Below are 13,653 nucleotides of genomic sequence, written 5' to 3'. Positions count from 1 at the left end.
ATTAAAACTTTAAGATATATAAGATAGATTTATATCTATTAAGTCTTTAAATATAAGAAATATATTATTAAAATTAGATTCTAAATGAAATCTCTAATATAGTATATATAATATTAACGCTTAAATATAAGTAGCGTTAAGATCTATAATAGTATTATATCTAATATAATAATAAATTATTTTAATCTTTTATAAACTATTTTAATCTTTTAATAATAAACTATTTTAATTTCTTAATAATAGACTATTTTAGTCTTTTAATAATAAGCTATTTTAGCCTTTTATAGACTATTTTAGCCTTTTAATAATAAACTATTTTAATTAATATATATAAAAGAATAAGATAGAGCTAAATTAGAAAATCTTAAATTTATATATATAGTTAATTATAAATTCGAGTTCTCTACGCTTTTTAACTAGATCGACTAAATTATCGCGAATATTAGAATCGATATAGATGTAATATTAATATAGATATATTTAATAAGATAACTAAGATATCGAATTATATAGATGAAAAGAAGATATAATATAATAGAGAATATCTTCGTTAAGGCTCGCTAGCTATAGTACTAAGAGATATATTAAGAATACGCTCGTAATAGCGAATAAATAAATTAGCGTTCGCAATTATCAAAATCTCGCCCTCTCGCGCGCGCGCCTTCTTATTAAAAATTAAATATATATTATTAATATATAAAATAACTTTTTTATTTTCTATTAAAATTTTAAGATTTTTTTTTTAAATTATAGAACGAAATATAAGCTTTTAGATAAAAAAAGAGTTTCTAAATATAGTCTTATAATTTTTAAAGCGTAAGAAATTCAAATATTGTTTATTAGAGTTCGCTCGATAATAAAATAACTCTAATTAAAAATAGATATATATTATTTAATTTTAAAATAACTTTTTTATTTTCTATTATAATTTTATTATTTCTTTTTTAAATTATAGAATAAAATATAGGCTTTTAAATAAAAAAAGAATTTTTAGATTTAGTCTTATAATTATTAAAAGATAAGATATTTAAATATCGCTTATTAAAGATCGCTTATTAAATTTACTCGATAGCTCTAATTAAAAAAATAATTATAAATTTAATTTATAGATCTTTACTCGTCTTTTAATAATAGACTATTCTAGTCTTAATAGTAATAATAGACTATTTTAGTCTTTTTATTAGAACTAGCATAGATGCGATATTAGTATAAGTGAGATAGATCAAGAATAATAAGGCTACCGAACTATGTATGTATGAAGGAGGCATGATATAATAAGAGATGCCTCCGCTAAGGCCCGCTAGCCATAGGGCTGAGGGCTGAGTGGTGTGTCAAGGGTACGCTCGTAACACTACCCCCTCCTCTCAAATAGTCATGGCCCCCATGGCTGGTAGACCGGAGATGCACGCCCATTGCTTGCCCTATGTCTCCAAACATCCATAGTCCGTGTAGGCCTCGACCGGAGACGATTTTGCGGAGGTGTAGTGGTAGTAGTCGAAAACATCGGATGGTTTCAATTCGTTCAAAAACACCATGTCCGAGTTTTTGCCGGATCGCATGCTGGTCTTGCCCACGTTATCCCTCCGAGATCCTAGAGATATTGGCCATATCTTGCCTGCGTGCCGGCAAGATTCTCCGAGTTCTTCTCCAGTCCAGCCTTCTTGTCATAGTCCTCCACGTAGGTTATTCACCCCCAACACCTACTGGCAGCCTGGCCTGGGAGCATCACTGTAGATTTTCCCTGCGTCTCCCATGCTCTTGCCATCAAGTCCATCCTCCATTGCATCCTCTGTCGTAAGGTTTGATAGGTGATAAGAATCGAATGTGTTGAATGCCATTTGGTAGCAGGCTCACTATGTGTGTTGTCGACATGCTCAGTGAAGAGGTCGTACGTTTGCTGTAGAGAGGAAGGAAGGAAGGAAGGAAGGAAGAAGTATTTTGGTGTCGATGTAGGTGGGTTGGAGTCGGAATTTATGATGTGTTGAATGTAGGTAAGAACGGAGTGGAGCGGAGAGGTCTCTGAAATTTTGTGATGCGGAGCGGAGAAGGATTTCTTGTATTCGATGTAGGGGACTCGTTTTTTGATGGATTGGGCTACCGTTGATAATGTAGGTTGTTTGATGTAGGTTCGTTTGAATGATGTAGGTGGTTTGTGATTTGAGTGTGTGGTGGGGCTTCTGTATGGTAGAAATACCCAGCGTTTTCTTTATTAGGCTCGGTCGCTTACTTCGAGTAGAAAGTGAAAAACCCGTTAATTCTCAATGAATGGAAGTCGATTTAGAATGCTGGACTGGACCTTTTCGCCGGGTGGGGGGGGTACCAGTAGTGAAAAGCTTGCCAAGTACTGGTTTTTGACTATTTTTGATTCTCCGGGAGATCTCCTAAAACCCCTCGGACCCTTCGCGGGCTCTTTAAGAGCTCTTCGAGAGCTTCTATCGAGGGGCTATAAAAGTAAACTTAAAATTTAATTATTTTAATAATATTTAATTAATTTTAAGTTTACTTTAATAGCTTCTCGATAGAAGCTCTCGAAGAGCCCTTAAAGAGCTTCGAAGGGTTTAAGAAATTTTAGAGAATTTAACTTTAAGAATTGAGAGAGATAGTTAATATACTTAGAGGGAGATTCTCTAAAACCCCTCTAATCCTTCGAAGGCTTTTTAAGAGCTTTTATCGAAGAGGCTCTTCTCGTAAGCTTAATAAATAAAAATCTTAATTTTTAGTATATCTTTATAAATACGATATTAAATTTCGTCTATATTATATTATTTAAAAGCGTATAACTAACTCTATAACTTTATAAATTTATTTTATTATTATATTTTTAATAAAAGAAAAGAAATTAAAAAAAGTAGATTTGAGGATTTTAAAGTTCTTTTTTAACTTTCTCTTTTAGACATACTCGTATATACTCGCTTTTAATTTAAAAACGAAGAAATAAGATAAGTTTTAACTTTAGAATTATAAAATCTAAAGATCTAATTAATTAACTTTAAATTTATAGTTATCGAATATTTTATAATTTTAATTTTAAGTAATAAGAAAGTAAGCTTTTTAATAATATTAGAACTAGTATAAATATAATATTAGTATAGATAAGATAGAATAAGAATAATAAGACTATCGAATTATATAGATAGAAAGTCGAAGAAGATATAATATAATAGAAGATATCTTCGTTAAGACTCGTTAGTTATAGAGCTAAGAGCTAAGTAATATATTAAGAATATACTTATAATACTTTTAATAACAATAGACTATTTTAGCCTCTATTCTATTATCTAAAATTTTGAATATATAATATATAAAACGAATAAATTAATTCTTTAAAATCTCTTCGAGATTAGATTCTAAATATAGTATAAAATTAAATAACTAAAAAATATAATAACTAGAATACGCGAGAGCTATATTTTAATAGATTTTTTAATTTCTATTAGTAACTCAGCTTAAAAAGTCTAGTTTTGAGAGTATTTATATTTAATAATTAAATATCTTTATTTAAATCTAAATAAAACTCTCGTAAGATTATTATTAATAATTTCTAACTACTATTAATACTAGTAATCGAAAAGATATAATATTTAATATAAGATTTAGAATATTTTTAATCTTACTCGATATTTTATATATAAATTATCGTATTTTAAAATCGTCTCGTATAAAATAAACTAGTCTCGCTATAGAGTTTTAAGAATTATAAGATTCTATAAATAGAATATAAAGATATAAATTTTTAAAAAAAAGAGATAAAAGTTAAAAAATTCTAAGTTTAAAAAATTCTATATCTTTTCGACTAGTAATTAATACTATAAATTAATAATTCTTTATTATTAATAGTTATAATAGATATATTATTAAATAAATCTATATATATTAAGTATTAATATCGTATTATAAATTTACGAGTAAAGATTTTATAAGAGCGTAGTTTACTGACGGTTAGCTAGCGAATATAGACTATAAAAGATATAGAGTCGTTATAGAATTTAATAATATATTTGATAATAGAATTAATCTCTAAAAAATATTAAAACTTCGAGATATATAAAGTAAATCTATATTCGCTAAGCTCTTAAATATATAAGATATATTATTAAAATTAAATTCTAAAAGAGACTTTAATATAATATATATAATATTAAAGTCTTAATATAAATAGCGTTAAGGTTTATAATAGTATTAGATTTAATAATTATTTTTTCTTCTAAGCTTTAATCTTTAAGCGCCTAAATAAAAATAGAATATTTATTAAAAAACCTTTAAATTCTAATAGAGAAATAAGAAAAAAGAGTTAATTTATTACGATATTATTTTAATAAGATAATAGAACTAATTATTACGCGCCGTAGGCGCGTTATTAATATATTATATAATAATATTAATACTATCTTTAAGAATAATATCGCTTTTATAATATTAATTAATAATAATCTATAGTAAGTCGACGCGCTTAATATTAATATTTCTATAACGCTAGTTAATAGCCTCTATAGCGAATAATATTAGATTTAAAAATTTAAAAATCTAGTAGATAAAAGAAGAAAGAAGAGTTTCTCGATAGATAACGTTATTTCTATAGCGTATTACGTCTATAGCGAAGTAACGTAATAATAATCTTTATTATAGAAATTCGAAAGTAATAATCGATAGAGCGATATATTCGCGATTATACTCTCGATTATTAATTAATAATAATAATAGAAATAATAATAATAATTAGGCGACGCGGTCTTATAGATAATAGCGAAATATTATTATATCGCTACTATCTATATTACTAGATATTACTTACTAATAATAATACTATAATAAAAAATATAAAAACTTCTTTCGAATTATTTATTTTTATTCTTTATAACTTCTAATATCTCTCTTATAAGTATTTATTCTAGCGTTATAATATTAATATTAATATTAACGTAAATATAGTATATCTCGTTATATTAGTAATCTACTTCTCTTTATTATAAATATCTTATTATTATTAATTATATTAATACGTAAACTAATAATTTTATAATATTCTTTTTTAATAATAAATATATAGTCGTCTTATAGGCGCGATTACTAATCCTTAACTATTTCTATTATTATCGCTTTATATATATATCTACTAATAAATTCTAATATCTAATTTATTATATAGAACTTACTTTTATTAAGATAACGATTTATATATTTAAAATAAGTTTTCTCTTTATAATAATTATAAGATCGAAAGACGCGATATTAATCGCTATATTAAAATCCCTCTATATCTTTAAGCGTAGATAAGGAAATTAATATAGCGCTATTATCGTATTAAATAATTTTAAAAGCTATCTTATTAATAAGCTAAGCTCGATAAGAAGATTATCTAATAATATAAATTATAGAAATATATAATAGCGATAACTTCGATCGTCTCTATTATAATTATAAATTTTTAAGATTAATTTATAACGATAAATAAGCGTATAGCGAAGTTAAAGAAAATAAACGAGTTATTAGAGAAGAAGTTTAAGAGTCTTTATCGATATATAATAAATATCGACGAGTATTAATTCGATAATTATACTTTAATTATCTTCTTATTAAAGTAATAGATTAATAAACTTAATTTAATATTTAATAATAAAATAATAAAGAATATTTAAATAGCGATCTTTTTTTAATAATAGCGCTAGCGTAAGACTCTTAGATAGTTCTTTAATAATTACTTTAGATAAAAATATATTTATATTAATAGTATATATTTTAATATAATAAATCTTCTTTATAGTAGAGCTTAATAGATAATTAAATAATATAATTATTTTATTAATTTATATTTTAATAATAATAAATATAGAGAAATACGCGTATAGTATAAATATTATCTAGAAATATATCTAATCTAATCGATAATTATATCTTATTTTATCGCCTTCGCTTACTCGTCATTAATTTATATAATTAATTAAGCTCTTTAATAATAAGAGACTTATTATTTATTACTTAATACTTTCGCTTATTATTTATTTATTTATAAATTTAAATTAGCTCGTTAATACTTATAAATTTATTATCTAATAATTATTAATTATACTCTTTATCTTAATTAATTTATTTAACTTTATATTAGATATCTTTTTTATATTTAATCTTATTAATAATTTCTTTAATCTTCTAAAGCTTATTATTATTAATAAGATTAAGAATTTATATAAAGACTTTTACTACGTTATTATAATCGCGAAGATAATAAAATTTAAATAATAATATATAAAAGATATTATAAATTCTATATATTAAGAGTAGAAGTAAATAATATATTTACGCCTCTATCTTATCTATAATTTAAAATAATTTTATAAATTTATAAGATAACTTTTTATTTAGATATTTCTACTTTAGATTTTTAATCGCTAATATTATTAAATTATCTATCTTATAATTTTAAAATTAATATATTTTATTATAATATTTAAATTAAATCGTAATAGCGTTATAAAAATACTTTATTATCTTATTTCTTAATATTTATAACTTCTTTACTCTATTATTTATAGCGACTATTTTCTTCTTAATAAAGTTATTCTCGATTTTTTAATAAATTTTAGAATAATATTTATATATTAGAAAGAATAATATTATTTTAATAAAGAAATATTAATTATTTATATAAGCGAACTTTATTATTAATAGTTATTTTATCTAAATATTTTACTTATTATTAGTAAATACGCGTAAGAAATATTTTAGTATCTAATTTTAATACTTCGTTTATCTATCGATTTATAAGTGAAAAATAATATTTAGATATTATTTAATTTTGAAATAAAAGTAAATAGTAAATTAAAAGCTATTAATAAATATAGAGTCTCTATTATTAATAATATTATTTAATATATTATAGCGATATATTATTTTAGAATAAAATACTTTCGCTAGTTAAGCGATATCGATTATAATAAATATAGAAATATATTTTATTATTTTTATAAATTAATTTATTATAACTAGAATAGTATTATAGATAATACTCTTATATTTACTCGCTAATAAGTTAATAATAAAATCTATATTTTTTTTTTTTATAATTTAATAGCGATAGAAAGCGAACTTAATTCGCTATAAAAACGATATCGCGAAGTTTTAATTCGCTAATAAATATTATATATCTTAATATAATTAATAATTTATTTTAGACTTTTATTTTAATAATATTTACGAGTAAGTAATTTATATATTTTTATAGCGCTAAAATATTTTAATAATAAATTATTATAATATTTACTAATAAGCTCTTCTTTTAAGATTTTATCTTTAGAGATATAAAGATAATTATTATATCTTAATAATCTCTTAAAATCTAAAATTTATATTTAGCTATATATGCGACGCTTAATTATTAACTTATTAATATTAATTTAAAAAGAGCTTATTTAATTATTATAGGCTTATAAATCTTAAATTAATATTTTTATTAATCTTTAAAGTACGTTATAAGTAATCTCTTATATAATTTTAGACTCTCTTTTAGAAATAATTATTTAAATATTAATAATATAAAATATAGACGCTATCGCCGCTATAACCTTTTTATTTCTTTATAATTATTTATTACTAATTTAAAGTATAAATTTATTCTATAATATCGATAGTAGTTTAATATTTAATAACGAAGTTCTCTTATAATTAAGACGTTATAATAATAAATTAATAAAATTTAATTTATTTATTCTTAATATTATAAGTAGCTAACTTTAGCGTTTAATAAGCTTATCTAAAGTTTAATTTCTTCTATTTTATAAAGTCTTTAAAATTATTATAATTTATTAAAATTTTAATATAAAACGTATTATCTTCTAGATAGTAATTTATAATAGCGAGTAGCTCTTAATTATAAATCTTATAGTTTTACTTTATAGAAATTATTTTTTTAAATTAAAATATTATTAATTATTAGTAATTATTTTTATTTAATTATAAAAGTATAGCTTTTATATTAAAGTTAAAAGCGTTAGTCTTAAAATATAGCTTTAAATTTAAATTATAGTAATATAGAAATAGCGTAATTATAAAAATACTTTAAAGCTATTAAAACGTTAGCTTAGCGTTATCTATTTACTCTAATAATTTAGATTTTTTACTATTTTTACTTTCTTTAAATAAGTTAGTAAATAATATTATTATATTAAAATAGCTATAAATAAATTATTAATAAAAATTAATAAAATTTAAAAAGATTTATATATTTTAATAACTTTTTAATTTTAACTACTTTTTAATAATAGCGATATATTTCTAATTTATCGCGATATTTTCGATAAATATAATAAACTTTAAAAACTTAACTCGTTTAATATAGAATTAATATTTTTTAAAATTAATATATAATTAAAATTAGCGTAGATACTTAAATATTTATTTAATATACTATTAATACTTCGCTAAATCTATATTATAAATTAGAATATTATTTAAATATATTATATATATTATATTTACTAGATTTATAAAAGCTCTATTAATATATATTTAAAAAGTTATTAATATATTAGCGAGTTTAAAAGATATAATTAAATATTTAAAGTAATTATAATAATTGCGAAACGCTATTTTTTACTTATTATTATTTTTTATTTAAATTTAATAATAGATATTCTTAAGATTTAGCTTTATAAAGATCTTAAATCTATATAAATAATTTAAAGTCTTAATAATTAGAAGTAGCGAATATTAATTTTTAATAATTATTATATTTAGACTTCGATAATTAATATAAAAATAAAGTCTTTTATTTTTTTTAGAAATAAAAAGAATTAATATTTCGACTAAGAAAGTCGAGTAATAGATCTAATTTTTTTAAAGGGAATTCTTTAGATAGCGTTATAGCTTCGCTAACTTCATTTAAAATAAATTATATAAAAAACTATATAATAACTTTTTATTACTTTTAATTTTAATAATATAATTCTTCTACTTAAGTATAAATAAGATTTCTACTTTTTTATTAAAAAAAATATTATTAAACTCTAATAACTTCTAAGAGAGCTTTAAACTATATCTATTTTTTAATTCGCTTTATACTATTATACTATATATAATTATAAATATATTTAACTTTTATTTAATAGTTTAAATAAATTTAATTAATTCTTTAATCTATAATTTATTAATGTTAACTTTAAATTATTATTACTCTATCGTTAAATTTAGTAATACTTATAATTAATTTAATTTAAGTATATCTAATATAATATTAAAATCTTTTTAATTAATAATATAGAAGAGTATATTATACTCTCTATTTTAATTTTAGCTATTTATTAATTAGTAATCTAGCTAATACGCGCTATAGTAATATATACTTTAATCGCTTAATACTTTTAATTATAATAAAATAGCGTTATAAGATTTTAAATCTTATTAAATTATAAACTTTTATAAAATTAAATTAATATATACTCTAGTATCGAGTAGAGTAACGAGTTATCTCTATTTATCTTAGAGCTTTATTTATCTCTTTATAAAAATAGAAGAAATTATCTCTATTAATTATTATTCTTATCTTACTTCTAAGATAATTATAAGATTTAATCTTTTTTTATTAATATTATATTAATATTAGTAATAAATAATTTATCGAGATCTAAATATTTAGATATTTAATAATTTTATTTATTATAATAGAAATAATTATTCTTCTTATAATTAGAATTAAAAAATTTAATTTTATATTTTATATTATTCTCTTAGACGCGCGCTACTTTAATGTTATTATTCGAAATTAATTTAAACTTCGAAATTCACTTCTTTAAGAGCTTATTCTTAATAAATCTTTTTAAAAACTTTAAATAAAAATCGCTATTAAAGTGTATATATTTTAAAATCTTTTTCTATATAATAGCCTAAATAAGAATTTCTTCTTATTATCTTAATATATTATTAATATTTAAAATCTTATTCTTAAGCTCTAATCTAAGCTTAGCTAAGAAGAAATTAATTTAATACTTCTTAGAAAATAAAGATAAATAAACCTTTAGCTTCTTTAGATAGATTTTAAAAATAAATATCTTCTAATTAAAACGATATTTAATCTTTTTTTATTTTTCGTAAACGAGAAGGCGATAATTTATTAAATTCGTAATTAAATTAAATAGAAATTACTTAAAGAATTTAAAGATTATATTTCTTAGATTATAGATTTAATAGTACTTATATTATTAGATATTAAGATTATCTTCTAAGAATTATATATAATAAATAATTCTAATTTAATTAATAATAAAATATTTAGAATTTATAAGAAACTTAATTTCAACTTCGCGAAATTAGCGTAGATACTCTCTCTTACTAATACTCTTATAAAAATATATTCTTTTAAAGCGAAGTATTTTTATCTTAATTAATATATTTATTAAAGACGCGATAGTAATTAATATAAATAAATCTTCGCTAATTATAAATAATAAGCTAATATTATAAAGCTCGCGATTATAAGCCTTTAATATAGTTAACTCTTATTCTTATTTTAAATAATAATTTTCGACCTTAATAACTATAAGACGTTATTTCACGATAAGATTTTTTATTAATAAAAAACTTTCGAATTAATTATCGACGCTATAACGATTATTAATATTATTTTCATTATTTATTATATAATTTAGAGATAAACTCGATATCGTAATAATAATAAATCTTTTTTTTAAAAAGATAGAGAGATTAAAATTATAAAGGCGTAGTTTATTAATAATTAGCTAGTAGATATAGGCTATAAAAGACGTAAAGTCGTTATAGAGTTTAATAATATATTTGATAATAGAACTAATTTTTAAGAAATATTAAAACTTTAAGATATATAAAGTAAATCTATATTCGTTAAGCCTCTAAATATATAAGATATATTATTAAAATTGGATTTTAAAAGAAATTCTAACGTAATATATACGATATCGACGTCTTAACGTAAGTAGCGTTAAGGCCTATAATAGCATTAGGTCTAATAGATTTATAAATTAAATTTATAATTTTTTTATTAATTAGAATTATTTAATAAATAGATAAGCGATCTTTAATAAGCGAACTTTAATAAGTAATATTTAAATTTCTTATACTTTAATAATTATAAGATTAACTTTAATAACCTTTTTTTATTTAAAAGCTTATATTTTATTCTATAATTTAAATCTTAAGAATTTAATAGAAAATAAAAAAGTTATTCTATATAAATTATAACGTATATCTATTTTTTTAATAATTACGAATACTAATTTATTTACTCGCGATATTTAATTAAAAAGCGTAGATCTATTAAATTTATAATTAATTACGAGTAAAGGTCTATAAATTAAATTTATATTTTTTTTTTAATTAGAGCTATCGAGTAAATTTGATAAGTATTAAGAAAATAAATAACTGAGTTATAAATTTATAGTATAATATAAAGATATTAATTATTCTATATATTTATAGAATAGATATATACAATATTAAGTTACGCTAGACTCGATTAAGTAATAACTCTAGAGAAGATCTTAGCGTATCGTAATAATAAGCGATCTTTAGTAAGCGATATTTGAATATCTTACTTTTTAATTATTATAAGATTAAATTTAAAAAATCTTTTTTTTATCTAAAAGCCTACATTTTATTTTATATTTTAAAAAAAGAATTTTAGATTTATAATAGAAAATAAAAAAGTTATTTTAAAATTAAATAATATATATCTATTTTTAATTAGAGCTATCTCGCTATCGAGCGAACTCTAATAAGCGATATTTGAATTTCTTACGCTTTAATAATTATAAGACTATATTTAGAAATTCTTTTTTTATTTAAAAGTCTATATTTCGTTCTATAATTTCAAAAAAAAATCTTAAAATTTTAATAGAAAATAAAAAAGTTATTTTATATATTAATAACGTATATTTAATTTTTAATAAGAAGGCGTAGAAGAGCGAGATTTTAATAATTACGAATATTAATTTATTTACTTATAATAAATTAATCGATCTAATTAAAAAGTATAGAGAATTCGAATTAATAATTAACTATATATATAAATTTAAGATTTTCTAATTTAGCCCTATCTTATTCTTTTATATATATTAATAAGTAAAGGCCTATAAATTAAATTTATAAAGTTGAATTTTTCTAAGTTAAATCAACTTTTAGCTTTAGCTCTAAGTTAAATCAAACTCTAATCGCTTACTATACGTTTTTAATCTACTTTCATTATTATAAAATTAATTTAATCTATATAATATATAAATATATATATACGAAGAGAGGCGCGCTAAGACTTAATTAGAAAGGTATATCGAGTATAGAGAATTAATTCGTAATAATTACTTATAAAAAATGGAGATAAGACTATATTCTTATAATAAGAAGTATTAAAATATCGAAAAGAAATAGAGATAATATATTAATTAATAATATAAATTCTATAATATCTTCTATCGTAGTAAAATTCTTCGAATAATAAAATAGCTATAGATATCGAATAATTTCAATTTATTTAAATATATATTATTTCGAAGTAATAATTTAATATAGAATCGTAGAGAGTATATAACGTGAGATCTTAAAGAGTTAAGCCGTGTTCTTAATAATAATAATCTTATTATTACTTAATTTCTCCGTAGTATTCTCTATAATATTCTTCGTAGTATTCTCTATATTTATCTATTATAATTTCTTCTTTTACTTTTTAATATAGTAAAAATAATAGATTAAGTTATAATAATATTCTTTATTTACTAAATAATAATTTAATATAGAATCGTAGAGAGTATATAATATGGGATCTTAAAGAGTTAAGTTATATTTTTAGTGCTAAGAATCTTATTACCGCTTAATTTCTTTATAGTATTATCTATATTTATCTACTATATTAACTTCTCTTATATTAATTAAGTAAATTAATATAAAATCGTAAAGAGTAGATTTATTATATTATTACTACTAATAATTATCTCCGTAATATTCTTTATAATATTCTTTATATTTATCTATTATAGATTCTTCTCTTATTTAACTAAGTACGAGAATATTAAGAATAAATATATTTATATTAGTAAAATTGATAGAATTAATAGAATAATAAAAGAAGAATAATTATATAAATAGATAAAAGGATTATTATTCGATTTCGAACGCGTTTAATATAATTATAATATTTAAATATTAATTTAATCTATTAATAGTAGGCTAAACTTTCTAAATTATATCGTATAGACTTTATAATATATAAATAACGCGCGATATAATTAATAAGTTTTATTAAAGATTAAGTAGAATTTAAATAAGAGCTAGAAGATAAATTAAAAGAATATAAACTATCGAAATTATTATTAAAGAAGTCTATTAATAGATCTCGTAATAGAGAATTTTTAATAGCGTTTTCCTCTCGTTTAAAAGCTTTTTCTTAATAATATTTAGAATTTAATACGCGTTAAGAGACTTTAAAATAAAGTAATAAAGAATAAATAGAGAAGAAAAACGCGTTTTAAAAGATAATATCGCTAAGTTAAAAGATATTATTACTAGCTTAAAAGAAGTATATAGAGAAAAATATATTCGTTTAAACTCTTTTTAAAAGTCTTTTAATACGTTTATAAGTAATAGTAGATAGCTATTAAGCTCGCTTATAACCTTAATTATCTATAATAATAAATTTAT

This window comes from Letharia lupina (assembly GCF_014066315.1).
Source record: "Letharia lupina isolate WasteWater1 chromosome Unknown contig_11, whole genome shotgun sequence".
Lineage (NCBI taxonomy): Eukaryota > Fungi > Ascomycota > Lecanoromycetes > Lecanorales > Parmeliaceae > Letharia > Letharia lupina.
The sequence above is the reverse complement of the archived record's forward strand: the minus strand, read 5'-3'. Positions refer to the sequence as shown.